This window comes from Phoca vitulina, unplaced genomic scaffold (assembly GCF_004348235.1).
Source record: "Phoca vitulina isolate PV1807 unplaced genomic scaffold, GSC_HSeal_1.0 scaffold23, whole genome shotgun sequence".
Taxonomy (NCBI): Eukaryota; Metazoa; Chordata; class Mammalia; order Carnivora; family Phocidae; genus Phoca; species Phoca vitulina.
In genome coordinates this window covers 10,586,804-10,603,110 of record NW_022589726.1, presented here as the reverse complement: position 1 = coordinate 10,603,110, position 16,307 = coordinate 10,586,804, and the positions used below count along the sequence as shown (strand labels likewise).

Sequence of the window (16,307 nt, the reverse complement as noted above, 5' to 3'; positions counted from 1 at the left end):
AGGCTCTGCATGTTTAGGGGCAGGGGATATATGGGAAATCTCTGTACCTTCAACTCAATCTTGCTATAAACCAAAAATTGCTACAAAAACTAATGTCTGTTAAGAAAGGAAGGAAGAGGGGCAACTCTACAACAATTTTGTAAGCAAAATTTGTCAGAAGGGGTTGAATTTGCTCACCGCTCCCTCCTCGGGGGCTTTGTACTATTGCTTCGCTATCACTCAATAAACCTTGCTTTGCTGCCCAAAAAAAAAAAGAAAGAAAGAAAGGAAGAGAAAAAAATGTTTGAAAGAAAAGGTACCAAATTATTTAACAAAATAATCCTCTCTGAGTAACTGGAATATCAATAATTTTTATTTTCCTTATTATACTTTTCTATATTTTTCAATTTTCTATGATATACATGTAATACTATTATGTGTTATAACCAGATATTAACTATACTATTTTTAAAAGACTTGGAAATTAGTGAAAATACTTTCCAATAGCATAACAATAAAGGTGATATCAAAGGTAAATGGATGAATAGTTACAAAACACTGAAAATATATTATTTAAAATAGGTTTTATGAATAGACCAATATGATCAAAACGGACCAATATGATCAAAGAATTTATCTTAAAAAAGTTTTAGACCACAGAGAATTCATTGAAAAAATAACTTATTATTTTTTAAATGAGCATTGTTTAATATACACTGTCTAAAAATATTGAAAAAAATGAAATAACATCCAACTTATCTTAGTAGGCATCCAAGTTGGTAACAAATACCAGGACTCATTATTATGATGTGATAATTAAGATAGTATGTTAGTAGCACAGAAATAAATAAGTAGATCAGTGATTCAGAATAGATAGATAACCAAGAAAGATCTGTTCATATATGAACAGTTGATACATGACAGGAGTAGCATGAGGGATGGGTGGGATGGATTTTTTATTAAATGGACCTGAGATAATTGGGGAAAATGACATTTGGCCTCAACCTCACCCCATTCATGAAAATCAATTCTAGGAGGATTAGAGAAGCAAATATAAAGACAAAATGATAAAGATTTTAGAAAATAATGTTTAAAGAATATCTTTATGACCTGAGAGAAAGAAATAGTCTTTTAAAACAAGATGGAAAAAACTGTGACTATGAAAGTAAAGACTGAAACTTCTAACATATTAAAATGAAGAATTTATGTTCATCAAATGGCAGCATAAAATGGTAAAAAAATAAAATTACAGAAAGGAGAAAATATATTTTCAATATAGTATCCAAAATATATAAAAACTCTTACAAATCAAAAAGTTGCAAGAGATTTCCAGGTTAATTTCTAAACCATGTTAAACAAAGAATTTGAGTCCAATAAACAGATGCCATAGGGCTAAATAAGGATCAAAGCAAGCAAGACTTATTTTAGGAGGTAGTCTGTATCTGTGATGGAAGGGTATAGAGAGATATTGCATTGTAAGAACCCCTATCTCATTGGGCATGGATGCCTGTCTCCACTGACCAGGGAGAAGTAAAGGTTTAAAATCACACCAAAAAATCCCGAGTCATAAGGAAATTTCAGCTAGCCTCTATATGGCCCTGGCTCCTCTCCAACATGAGGTATCCACAGGTACCTTGCCCTGGAAAAACTTTCCTTCAAGATGAGTAATCAAGAAAGAACCAGCAGAAGGTCCATTCAAAGATACTGCCAGAGTAAATGAATAGGAAGAGCTAATGGTAGATGAAGAACATTCTCAAGAAAATAATGCTGAAAAATAAATAAAAGTTGTGACCTACATACTTCACCATGAAATTAATATAAATATTCAAGGATGCTATTTTTCCTCCATGAACTGAAAGCAAAACAATGTAATAAGTCTTCATATATACACAGTGTGACCAGTTAAAAGGTATAAAGAAAAGATCTCACTAATAATAACAATAGAAAACACTTGAGAATGCATTAAATTAAAAGTATGTGACATCTATATAAAGACTTTAAAATAATATTAAAGGACATAAAAGAAGACAAAACAAATGGAGAAGCATATCATATTCTTAGTTAGGAAGACTCAGCATTATTAAGATACAAATTCTTCTTAAGCTGATCTATAAATTTAATGTGATTCCAGTAAGAATATTAAGATTTTTTAATTAGGCAAGCCAATTCTAAACTTTACATGTTCAAAACTTAACATGTAATATATGATCTAATGATTTTTGACAAAGGCACCAAGACCATTCAATCAGGAAAGGACAGTCTTTTCAACAAATGGTATTGGGAAAACTGGATATCCACACAAAAAAAATCAAGTTGGACCCTCACCTTACACCACATAGAGAAGTTAACTCAAAAAGGATTAAGACCTACATGTAAGAATTAAAACTACAAGACTTTTAGAAGAAAACATAGGTGAAATCTTTATGACATTGGGTTTGGCAATGATTTTTTGGATATGACACCAAAAAGCGCAGACAACAAAAGGAAAAAAAGACAAATTGGACTTGATCAAAATTAAAACTTATATACATCAAAGAAAATTATCAACAGCGTGAAAAGGGAATATAAAATAGTGCAGCCACTGTGAAAAACAGTATACTCGTTCCTCAAAAATGGCACATAGCTACTATAATTTCACTTCTGAATATATACCCGAAAGACATGAAAGCAGACATGTGAACAAGTATTTGTACACCCATATAAACAGCAGCATTACTCACAACAGCTAAAAGGTGAAAGCAACCCAAGTGTCCATCAACAGATGAATGGATAAACAAAATGTGATACACACACACACACACACACACACACAACGGGATATTATTCAGCTTTATAAAGAAAAGAAATACTAATACATGCTGCAAAGTGTTTGAATCTTGAGGACATTACACTAACTGAAATAAGTCAGTCACAAAAATACAAATACTGTATGATTCCACTTATATGTGGTACCTAGAGTAGTCAAATTTTAGAAACAGAAAGTAGAATTGTGGTTGCCAAGAGAAGGGAGAAATGGAGAGTTATCATTTAATGGTTACAGAGTTTCAGTTTGGGAAGATGAAAAAGCTCTGGAGAGGGACGATGGTGGTGGTTGCACAAAAGTGGGAATGTACTTAATGTCACTGAACTGTACACTTAAAAATGGTCAAAATATTAAATTTTATGTTATGTATATTTTACCCCAATTTTTAAATTAAATTTAAGTTTAAAAAACAAATAATATCCAATAAATTTCTGAAAAAATGTTAAAAGGGAATTAGTTCAACCAATTAATTTAAACACTGCAGTACTAGAACAATAATAGACCAATGATGGAAGAAATGGACTAGAATGTCCAGAAATAAATCAAATATAATGAGAATTTAGATGTTTCTAGTCACTAGAGAAAGATGGATTATTATTACTTTTTTACTGAAATATAGTTGAAACACAATGTTACATTAATTTCAGGTGTAAAACAGTGATTCGACAACCCTATACATTATGCTCTGCTCACCACAACTGTAGCTACCAGAAAGATAGATTATTCAATAAATTGTGTTGGGACAATGAGCAGCCTTTTAGAAAATAATGAAATTGGATTCATATTTCCCACCTTATAACACAAAAAAATCCATATTGAGCAAAAACTCAAATGTAAACAAATCATAAAGGAACTAGAAGAAATAATGTGAAAAAAAATTATGATCTTGAAATGAGGAAATTACTTTCTAAGTGTGTTTCCAAACTAAAAAGCTATAAAAGACTGATTAGTTTGACTACAATTATTTTTTTTTAAATACATGGAAAACCCACCAAAGTTTTTTGAAAAGAACAAAGCTGGGGGAAATTATTGCAACCTAATCATGGAAAATTATTAATTTCCCTTACATAGTAAAAGTTTCTCGAAATCAGTATTATAGAGAAAATATGGAAAATGAGGAATAATCTAAAGAGACATTTCATGGGCTCTTAGTCATATAAAAGGATGCACAGACTTTCTCACAAGAAAAGAAACCTATATTTACAGATATGCCAAAAGACCAATTTTCACCTATAAGTTTGGCAAAGATCAGAAAGTTTAACAACACACTCTCGGCAAAAGCATAGAGAAGCAGGAATTTTTATACATTACTAGTTGGCATGTCAATGAATTTAAAATCTGTGGAGGACAACTCGGCAAAATTTATCAAAATTTCCAAGGTTCATGCATTTTGATCTAATCTCACTCCTAGGAACTTACCCTACCAATTGTCTCACACAACCAAAACGCACACCTTCCCAAACAAGTTATTTAGATTTTGCTCTGGAGGTTATGCCTATTGCCTTTGAAAATTTTACTTTGCTGGCTCTTTCAAAGATGTTCATATTGGTGTGTTCTCTCTGATTCCTCCTGCAAATACTTTTGCTTAATTTCTAAGGATCTGCTGTCATTTCCACCTATTTTCTGTGTTGGCGTTTTAGTAGTCTCCTGATTGTGTTCTTTTATTTTCTCATTCTCCTAGTCGTGTTTAGATGATTTTTAGGAAGAGGAAAGAAAAATGCCAACTATTTATGCCACCATCTGCAAACCAGAAATCCTCCTGATTTCTTGAATCCTCTAATCCCTTGTCTTCTGATACTGGAATCCCTTCTGCCTCTCCTTGTCCTGTATGATCGACCCTTCTTGCTCGCCTTCATGAATTCTTCTTCCTATGCCCAATCTTTAAATGCTGTTGTGTGGGGGGCCTGGGTGGCTCAATTGGTTAAGTGTCTGCCTTTGGCCCAGGTCATGATCCCAGGGTCCTCTGGGATCGAGTCCTGCTTCGGGCTCCCTGTTCAGTGAGGAGTCTGCTTCTCCCTCTCCCTCTGCCCCTCCCCCCTGCTCACACACACTTTCTCTGTCTCATGCTCTCTATCTCTCAAATAAATAAATAAAATCTTTAAAAATAAATAAATAAATGCTGTTGTGTTTCAGGATTCCACATCTTTCTTTCAATATACTCTTCTTTAGCAATTCCATCCACTCTCCAGACCTTAACTACCATCAGTATGTTAATGGTCCCCCAAATCTTTAGCATTGACCCTAAGTCAAGTTGTTTGAATAATAAGTACTATTGCTTTGCTATATTGCACTTTAATTTCCTGTTTCCTATGTTGTGTAATTTTTTAGTCAGCAAATTCTACTTAATTGGCCCTCTAATTATTGGGCGTGGAGATCTATAATAATTAAAGGGTGGTTCTCATTTCAGGGTTGTTCTGACATAGGAAATTAGAAATTGTAAACTTGGGTAAACTCTTGAAGATTTGTCTGTTACTTACCTTTGTGTTAGGTAACATCATAGTTAGCCAGACTTTTAATATTTTAAACTGTGCAGTCAAACATAGAAGAATCCATTAATCTGGCTTGTCACTGATTATGCCTTTATTATCATATCCCACAGACTTCCAATCTCAGTTTTCTCAGTTAAAAACAAGCACCACATCAAAAGATTTTGAATTATTCAATGTAACAAATGTTTGTTGAGTACCCACTTATACGCAAGCCCCAGTGCTAAACGCTTTGAGAGATGTAAATATGAATAGAGGCTCAATCCTTCCAGGGATTTACAGGCTAGGGATAATTAAATATAAGTCCTCCATGTGGAAGAATATAGTATGTGCCATAAGAAGTACATAAATAAAGAGCTACAAAGGATCGATGGAAAAAGAAATAATACCAGGATAGGGCAACGGACATGTGAGCAGGGGCAGTAAGAGGTTGATGTTGTCCTTGAGATGACCAGAAACAATGGGTAGAATTTTACTGCAAAGAGGCCTGAGGGCAGAGGAGAAAAGGGGTGATGAGGACATTCCAGATCCATGGTTTTAAACCCTGAGTGCACACTAGATCACTAGAAGGATATCTAATTCTCCGCACCCCCAGCCAACACATACAAGCCAAGGCTGAGAACTATTTTCCTATGAGGACAGAATAGTGTGTTTTTGTGTAGCAAGAAGATGTGTTTTTGTGTAGCAAGAAGACCCTTCTAGGAAACTGAAGGGTCCATTATGGTTTAAACATGAAGTACATTTAAGAAAGTAATGAAAGATAGATTTGTAAAAGTTAGATTGGGGCATATGATACAGCAAATTTGCCTCACAATGGTACTTCACTATAAGCACTTAGATGTGACCCACTTCCTTTCTGACTTCATTTTCTGTGTATCTCCAAAGGGATACAAATGTCTTCTAGGTTTATCGAAGATAAAGGGTGGGTTTCCTATTTTTCTTCTTTATTGTTTTAACGTTATTTTCAAAAGAAGGACTCAGAAATGTCTTTGCCATCTTTAAAAGGGACTACTCTTTATTTTTTTACACTCAGTTTAATTTCCCAATAAAGTCCTTATCCTGCCTGATGCAGAAATTTTAACTAGTTTTTTTTTTTTTTCCAGGTGATCTCATTCCAATTTAGTGATGTGTCAGTGGACTTCCTAATTTGGTTCCAGCAACCGCTGACATAGTAGTTATTGGGAATGTGGCAGTCTAACTTCTGGGTCCCCTGAAGAAGCAATATACCATGGCAGAAGAAAGGAAGATGTTTCCCACTGCTTCCCCATTTGAAAATTACCTCCAGCAACAAGGAAAACAAGAAACAAAAAAACAAACTACAGCTTTGCCTGTACTGGGAGAAGCAGAAAGAGTCAAGCTGCCTTAGCCCTCAGAACACTATGAGGGCTTGGGAATTGGAGATGGTGATGCAGAGAAGGGACTGGTAACAAAGGGACTGTTTGTAAGATGGCAGAGTTAGTCATTAGACTCCCAAGTCCTCATCCTCAAGGAAGCCAGGCAACTGCCCTATCCCAATCCCTGTAGAGAAACAAGTGTTTGTTCTCTGAAAATACAGAGAAGTGCCAGTTTGAAAGTTATCAGGCATAGGGGAAGGTATGAAAGAGTTCATTCTGAGCAGTGAGATCCTTCTCTCTTTTCTCTGTCCAGATCCAGAAAGAAGACAAAGGAAAGCAATGAGAATTCCAAAAATGGTGACAACAGGAAGTTCCGAGACAACAGTGAACATCAAGCAGAGAAAGCAACTTATTCGGACTGGCAGGACAACACGTATGTCCAGTGTTGATGTTTCTAAGGGGAAAAATAGAACAAATAAATTGTCTTAAAGTTTAGGCCTGATGAAGATGATATTTTAAGGAGATTTTAGAACCATGGGAAGACTAGCCAAACTTTCAAAGAAAACTAGTGAATGAAAATGAAAAAAATCAAGCAATTATCAACTTCAGAAAAAGAAAAAGAAAGTACAAGATAGTAAATAAAAGCACAGTTTGACACCTGACTCAGCAGTGATCAATATTTATCAAAAGATACACACACAAGATGGAGATTTCATAATCAAATATTGTAATGTTAAATATATAGAAGAGTAGAAGGGAGGAAGGAGAAGCTATAAATGGGCTAAAGTCTTTATGTCCCAAAGCAGGAAGACCATAGATGTCTACAATTAATAATCAAGCAATGCCAGTATGGGCATATTATATTTAATGGAAGTAAATACCAGAATCAACTTTTTAAAAAATTGAAAGTGGTGGCTTCCAGGGAGGAGCATGAGAGAAGGTAGAAAAAGAGACTTCAATATTTTTTTAAAGATTTTATTTATTCATTTGAGAGAGAGAGAGAGAGCACATGAGAGGGGGGAGGGTCAGAGGGAGAAGCAGGCTCCCCGCTGAGCAAGAGCCTGATGCGGGACTCGATCCTGGGACTCCAGGATCATGACCTGAGCCGAAGGCAGTCGCTTAACCAACTGAGCCACCCAGGGGCCCGAGACTTCAATTTTTGTGACATACTCTTTACAGTGCCCACTGAATTTTAAACTATTTGGGCAGAATACTTTGGCAAAAAGTAAATAGAGGACATAGATATTAACATAAACATTCTGCATATGTCAACATTTCTATTTCTAGATCCATACTCTAGAGAAACTCTCATACACACAAGGGGATGTATGTAAGGATGTTCATTTCAGACTTGTTTGTAAAAGCAAAGTATCGGCCCAAATTGAAATGTCCATTAGGAGAATAAATAAAATGTGGTATATTTAAATGACAAAATGTTATATAGCAAGTAAAAACAATGCACTTATTTTATATATGTATGTACATATATATAAATATATAAAATATATATATGCTGTTTTTAAAAAAGCAGTTGCAAAATGATTTATGCAGGATGAACTCACTGAAGTAAGGTTTAAAACAAAACAAGACTATATATTTTTTCTGATACTATATGTATATAAAACCATAAAATCTGAATGGAAGGGCACACATTAAATTTATGGGAAAAGGAAAAGGAATTGGACTGAATTGGGGAGACAAAGACTTCAATTTATCCTTAATATTTTAGTCACTGTATTATAAAAAGATAAAGCAAATATGACAAAATCTTAACTGTTGAGGATTATGCGGTCATTTCACAGTAAATATTTTAAAATATTCCCAATTTTAAAATTTAACTTCACACACATATAGTCTGTGACTACATCTACAAAGCAAAGTCTTCTTAATCTGAGAAAATACAGTACTTTGGAGTAAAGTTTACATAGATTGAAATTTACATGCCGTATAAGAATATAATCTGTAAGTACTAAGAACTAACCAACTTGTAAAACTCTAGTCAAAAACTTCTTCCCAGCTTTCTACCCAAAAGCTGGATTCTTGTAAAAGGACATTGAAATGAGTCACTGACCTGAAAAGCAGATAAGAAATATTTGCTTGGGGCACCTGGGTCATTCAGTCAGTTAAGCATCCAACTCTTGATTTCAGCTCAGATCATGAGCTCAGGGTTGTGGGATTGAGCCCCTTGTTGGGTTACTTGCTGGCCATGGAGCCTGCTTGGGATTCTCTCTCTCCTTCTCCCTCTGCCCCTCCCTGCTCTCATTCTCTCTCTCTCTGTAAAAAAAGAAAGAAAGAAAGAAATATGTGTTTAACACAAAATCGAATTTTGGGTTTAACACAAAAATATGTTTAACACAAAATTGAAAACTATAGGCTAACCTAAGATTATAAACTAAGCTATTAAGATTTTTAAATATTAAGAAAATTAAAACACCTTTAGTTAAGAAAGACTTACATGATAAGAAAGATTATCAAGATAGCAGTTTTCCATCACATATTTTTGTATGGAGACTACATTTGAATGTTGAGCTGCTCCACTTAGTAATATTGATATAGGAAACATGGCAGGAAAAAACTTTAGTACTTATGATGCTGGACCCGCAATGTAGCATTAGCAAATTTGGCTTCAAGAACTGCCTAATTATGTATTTATAAGTGCATATCACATACCTTTAGGCTGGAATGAAGCCCCATAGCCATTTCAGTTTATCAAGTAGATGAAGTAATTTTTTAAAAATATTATGCAGTCGATTAAACCAAGCAACAATATATACTCATGATATTTGTAAAGGCTACCATTTATGGACTGATTGTCTATTTTATTACGTGGTTAAATGCCAGGGACTTAGGAAACGACAGATGTTGGTGGGGATGTGGAGAAAGGGGAACCCTCCTACACTGTTGGTGGGAATGCAAGCTGGTGCAACTACTCTGGAAAACAGTATGGAGGTTCCTCAAAAAGTTGAAAATAGAGCTACCATACGATCCAGCAATTGCACTACTGGGTATTTACCCCAAAGATACAAATGTAGGGATCCGAAGGGGTACGTGCACCCCAATGTTTATAGCAGCAATGTCCACAATAGCCAAACTGTGGAAAGAGCCAAGATGTCCATCGACAGATGAATGGATAAAGAAGAGGTGGTATATATATACAATGGAATATTATGCAGCCATCAAAAGGAATGGGATCTTGCCATTTGCAACGACGTGGATGGAACTAGAGGGTGTTATGCTGAGCGAAATAAGTCAATCAGAGAAAGATATGTATCATATGACCTCACTGATATGAGGAATTCTTAATCTCTGGAAACAAACTGAGGGTTGCTGCAGTGGGGGGTGGGGGGGGGGGGGATGGGCGGTTGGGTGATAAGACACTGGGGAGTGTATGTGCTATGGTGAGTGCTGTGAATTGTGCAAGACTATTGAATCACAGATCTGTACCTCTGAAACAAATAATGCAATATATGTTAAGAAAAAAAAAAAAAGAAGATAGCAGGAGGGGAAGAATGAAGGGGGGGAAATCGGAGGGGAAGACAAACCATGAGAGACGATGGACTCTGAAAAACAGGCTGAGGGTTCTAGAGGGGAGGGGGGTGGGAGGATGGGTTAGTCTGGTGATGGGTATTAAAGAGGGCACGTTCTGCATGGAGCACTGGGTGTTATGCACAAACAATGAATCATGGAACACTGTATCAAAAACTAATGATGTAATGTATGGTGATTAACATAACAATAAAAAATTTTTTTAAAAAAATGCCAGGGACTTGAGCTAGCAAAAATGAACTACTCTGTGTAAATGCAGACAACTGAAATGATGGCTCAAGAGGCTCTCCTCTCAGTTACCCCAGCTTGTATTTATCAGTCACTGTGCATTGGCATCATTCAACTCCTTTTATAAAATATCCCTGCCTTTTCAAAGCTCAGCTTTTGGCTTTTGGGGATCCTTCTTTCTGTGTCTGTTTTCTATTTTATTAATTTCTGTGGCTTATTCTGTTGTACTTTTTCCAACATCTTGAAATGAAATTTTAGCTCACTAATTTTCAGTTTTGTGGTATATACATTAAAGACCTTAAATGTCACCCTTGGTTCTGTTTTAGCACCAAACTATTTTCATTGTCATTCCTTTATCAATCTTATACAATTTCCAATTACGATTTCTTTAGCCACAAGCTATTTAGCTTCATTTTTCAAACACCGAGTACTTTGGGACCATCTTTTTCTTAAAGATTTCTAATTTTGTTCAGAAATGGAGAGCTTTACAAAATGGATTGATATTTTGGAGAAATTTTTTTATCATTTCATGCTGTGCAATTTTCATGAGTGTTTTATCCTCATTTGAAAGAATCTGTATTCTCCAGTTATTGGGCAGAAGAGTCTGCAAGTTTATTATGTTGTCCCAATCTTCTATATCCTTAGTAATTTTTACTTGATCTATCAGTTTCTCAATTCCTATTTATAATTCTTTAGTGTTTCCACTTTATATATTTTGAGGTGGTACATTTAGATACAAAAAGATTCAAGATGTTACATTTTCCTATAAACCATTCTTTTTATCATTTGATTGTGACTCTTTCTAAAAAGGTTTTTTTTGCCTCAGAATCTGCATTAATTGATATTTGATTAATAATAGATGGTAACAGATTCTGATATACCAGCAAAACCAACTTTCTTCAATATTTTTTCTGCAAATTATTTTCCATCCCTGTACATTCAACACTTATGTTTTTATGTTTTAGGTACCTCTTATAGATAAGTTAAAGCTGCTCTTTTTGTTCTTTTTTTTTGTTGTTTTTAGGTATAAGAACCTCCGTTTTTTAACAAGTCAAAATAATCTACTCACCTTATTTCTACTATTGTAGATACATTAAGTTTCCCATATGCTATGTTTTCTATTGCTTCCCTCCTCTGCACCATGTTTGCTTTTATTGTTGTCATTGTTCTCCTTGTCTGCCTTCTATTGCATTGGCTTAACTTATTGTATTATTTTTCTCTCTTCTACTCTTTTAGAAATTGTTCTTTTTCTTTTTCTCTTTTTTATTGTCACCTTTAAAGTCTTTAACATACTTGTCTTAAGAAGGTCTAAAGTTATATGGTGGCTAACTGAACATAATAAAAAATTTTTTAAAAAAAGGTCTAAAGTTAACTGCTGTTTCTATACTTCTGCCATTTATTGTATTTGTTAAAATTATTTCCCTTTCTGGATGCCTGGGTGGCTCAGTCGGTTAAGCGTCTGCCTTCAGCTCAGGTCATGATCCCAGGGTCCTGGGATCGAGTCCCACATCAGGCTCCCTGATCTGTGGGGAGTCTGCTTCTCCCTCTATCCCTCCTCCCACTCGTTCTCTCAATCTCTCTTAAATAAATAAATAAAATCTTTAAAATAAATAAATAAAATAAAACTATTTCCCTTCATCTTCTTTTTTTAAAAATTTTTAATTGTGGTAAAACATACACAAAAATTTTACTATCTTAATCCTTTTCATGTATACAGTTCAGTAGTATTAAGTACATTCACATTGTTATGTACCCAATCTCCAGAACTCTTTTCATCATACAAAACTAAAACTCTGTAGCATTTAAACAGCAAATCCTCATTCCCTGCTTTCTCCAGCCCTTTGCAACCACCATGACATTTTCTTTCTCTGTGAACTTGACTACTCTAGGCACCTTGCATATGTGGAATCCTATAGTTTATATGTCTTTTTGTAACTGGCTTATTTCACTTAGCATTTTGTCCTCAGGGTTCATTCATACAGCTTCTTTTTAAAACACCTCTCCCTTAAAATCACTCTAATGAATGGTTTTTATTTATTTCCTTCCTCACTAGTGCTCCTTATAGTCTACTCACTTCTAGGTTCAAGTTTTATCTTCCTGAAGTACATGGTGTGAGGGCCTGTGAGAAGTCCGTGTGTTGTAAACTCAATCTTTTCCTAAAAATCTCTTTATTTCCCTTCATCTTAAATAATTTAACTGAGTACAGAATTTTAAGTTGGTAGTAATTTCCCCCTCAGCACTCTGAAGATATTATTCTAATGTCTTCTTGCATATACTGTAACTGATGAGAAGTCTTCCATCTAAATGGCATTTCTTTTTTTTTTTTAAGATTTTATTTATTTATTTAACAGAGAGAGAGCACAAGTAGGCAGAGCAGCAGGCAGAGCGAGAGGGAGAAGCAGGCTCCCTGCTCAGCAGGACTCGATGTGGGACTCAATCCCAGGACTTTGGGATCATGACCTGAGCCGAAACCAGGAGTCAGATGATTAACCGACTGAGCCACCCACACGCCCCTAAATGGCATTTCTTTAGTTGAGAATTGTTTTTCCTTTTTTGTATTGAAGATTTTCTTTGAGATTCATATTTTTATGTTCATGAAAATGGGTCTATGTATTTATAGGTATGCTATTTGTGCATCGATTTTTTTTATTGTTCTCATCAAACTCATTGTAATTTCTGTACATATAGGTATATATGTGTATGTATAGAGTGTGTGTGCGTGTGTGTATGGAGAATTGCTTTTTGTTTTGTTTTCATGAAATTCACTTTAATTTCTGAATCTTAATCTGAAGATTTTTGAATCTTTTTTTTTTTTTTGGAAAAAAAGTGTAGGTATTATGTCTTTGAATATTGCTTATTTTTCATTCTGGAACTCCTATTAGGCATATGTTGGGCTTTGTCCATTATTCATGTGTCTGTTCTTTCCTAGTTTCCATACTTTATCCTGCATTCTGGTAATACAGTAATGGATTTTTTTAAGCAAATGATCACGCCCTTCTCTTCTCCCCACAGGAGGAAAATGCTTCTCTGCCACAGATTTTAAGTTAACTTGCATAGTTGACTTATCTCTTGATCACCTGCTTTTTGCAGGAGAACCTGACTCAAGTAGCTTCTGGCTTGAAGAGGATGAGATATGGAGCAGACTTGGGTCCAACCTGCAGGTTGCAGACCAGCTGAGTCCTGCCAAGATCCATTTAACTTCAGCCAACCCACAAATGCATGAGTAAGAAATATATGTATATTATTGTATGCCACTGGATTTGGGGTGTTTTGTAAGGCAGAAAAACTTGATAGAGAATTTGGTATTTAGAGTGGAGGGCTGCAATAACAAAAACGTAATATATGTGGCATTGGCCATGGGAATGGAGAGTAAAAAATGATGCAAAAGAGTGGGGGAAAAGTCAGCAATGTTATGTAGTGGCAAAACATTTGGGAAAATTGTTACCTGTGATAACACAGAAGGCAGAACATGTAGTTAATAAACTTGTGAAGTGGGATGAGGTGATTTAACATAACAATAAAAAAAATTTTTTTTAAAAGCTAGCTGCTGCTAGCTGCATTGTATTTAAAAAGGCGTAAGTTGTGATGAGCTCCAGGTGTTGCATATAAGCGTTGAATCATTAAATTCTACACCTGAAACTAACATTACACTGTATTTTTTTTAAAGATTTTATTTATTTATTTGAGAGAGAGAGAATGAGAGAGAGCACATGAGAGGGGGGAGGGTCAGAGGGAGAAGCAGACTCCCTGCTGAGCAGGGAGCCCGATGCGGGACTCAATCCAGGGACTCCAGGATCATGACCTGAGCCGAAGGCAGTCGCTTAACCAACTGAGCCACCCAGGTGCCCTATTACACTGTATCTTAACTAACTGGAATTTAAATAAAAACTCAAATGAAAAAAAACAAGTCATAAGAAGTGAACTCAAGGGGCGCCTGAGGGGCTCAGTCAGGTAAGCGTCTGCCTTCGGCTCAGGTCATGATTCTGGGGTCCTGGGATTGAGCCTTCCTGCTCAGTGGGGAGCTTGCTTCTCCCTCTCTCTATCCCCCTGCTAGTGCCTTCTCTCTCACTCACTCTCTCTCTCTCAAATAAATAAAATCTTTAAAAAAAAGAAAATGTGAACTCAAAAAGAACTGCCTGGATTATAAACAGAGTTGAGAAGGAATCTAAGAATTCAGAAATTCTGAAATTTGTAGGGTTAAAAATGAAACTATTTATCTCAAAATCCCAACTTCAGAGAAAAAGCAAATCTAGGTTGCTTCCAGTAACACATGGCCTCTGGGTAAAGGCCAAATCAAGGGTGTAACTGCAACATCCTTTGGTAAAACCTCAGAAAAGATAAAGGTTGCATTGCAGGTCAGAGTGCCATGAAAGCAAATCTTGACATGGAGATTAGCCTGCAAAGAAATGTTCTCAGAATCAACACCTGTGGAAGAAAAGGAAGCAAGCAAGACCAGGCAGAGAAAGAAGGTAAGCTGTAATGCATGTACAAAAAGACTTCAACCAACCCACTGAAACTAGATGGCTCCTCAGAGTTGTTCCAAACTGATGCAAAAGTGTTGGGCATTTCTAAGCCCACATCAACCAGTCATTACATACTGGCTGCCCTTTGGAAGTGAGCATGTCCTAGGTATGGTAGTCCTTCATTTCATTTATAATGAAAGAGCCTCTGTCATGAGATAGAACCCACTGTAAGCCCTCTGATGGTGGAAATGGTCGAGGTGCTGTCGGCAGGAAGGGAAAATCCATACCTGAAATGTCAATTCCAATCAAGATGAACGACTGCCTCTTCCAGAATAAGGTCCAATGTACTTAACTTACCACCATTTGTTTCTCTTCTGGGGTTGATTCCGTATCACAGGCTTAGTATTGGTCTCTGTTCCTGGTAGGTTAGACATCTAGCAGCAGTAACAGTTAGATCAGCCTTGGTAAAAGGGAGCCCATTTTCTGGGGCCCTTGTATAGCCACTGTCCCCACCACTGTGGCTATGCATTCATGTACTCATTGTTCTAGCATTGCGGATAGAGGCTATTTGATGTAAACTGTTGTAATCATTCAGTCTATTTGTTCAATATGTCTAGTGGTGTATGCTTTATGATTGGTGTTCACATGTAACACTAAAATCTAGATTCATCCCCATAACTATTCCTTAGACTTCCTAGTGCTCAACCTAACAATATTTTTCCTTTCAGGCCCCTGATCAAACTTGTCTTTCCAAGCAAAGTGGATGACCAGGTGTACCATCTGAAGCTCTGCTCATTGGAAGAATTTCTCCCCACTACTTGCTTTCAAGTCCACCTGTGAATGGATATATAGTGCAGACACTACCATTTTTTGGTTTATACCCACATACAGAGCTGAACCATTTATAAATAAACCTCAACTTGTCCCCTTTATTATAAACTAGTCATAAGGTAGCCATCATACAGCCATAGGTATGAGCTTAAGTAGAGTGTTTACTACACATATTATCTACTAGATATTTTCACCTGAAAGAAAGGGAACTAAGAGAGATTAAGAATATGGTCTAATAGAATGTTGATGAAGGTATCTGTAGTTAAGGGATAAAGTGAGATGATCTCAAAGAGAATTGTGGGTGCAGCTTTTGGTATGTAGCATTGACTGGAATCAAATATATAGAAAATCCTTAACTAGTGCAAGCATCATAGGCTTGGACTAAAAGACACTGAGACTCTTCAGATACAAAAAGAACCTTGGGCCCCAACGTTCTACAGGTAGGGGCTAGACCATGAGTGTCTTAGCCACCAAGAAGAGCCCTCTTCGGAAGTGGCTAAGGAGGATGATGAAAAAGGAAATATGCTCCCTCCCCATCAGGAAGCAGAGCAAAGAGCCATGAAGAAGCATATATGGGAAGTGTTTTTCAAGAAACAGAAGTAAAACTTCATTAAGGAGCATTCCACACCCCCAAGGT

At 36.0% G+C, this 16,307-nt stretch overlaps 1 long non-coding RNA gene across 1 annotated transcript; it reads left to right on the top strand.

Moving 5' to 3' along the window:
• The first annotated feature begins 6,378 nt into the window (after positions 1 to 6,378).
• Positions 6,379 to 16,054, top strand: LOC116642516. The gene is made up of 4 exons (XR_004301346.1): positions 6,379 to 7,035; positions 13,467 to 13,599; positions 14,732 to 14,845; positions 15,568 to 16,054. It is a non-coding gene; the product is annotated as an uncharacterized LOC116642516 (long non-coding RNA).
• The last annotated feature ends 253 nt before the right edge of the window (positions 16,055 to 16,307 follow it).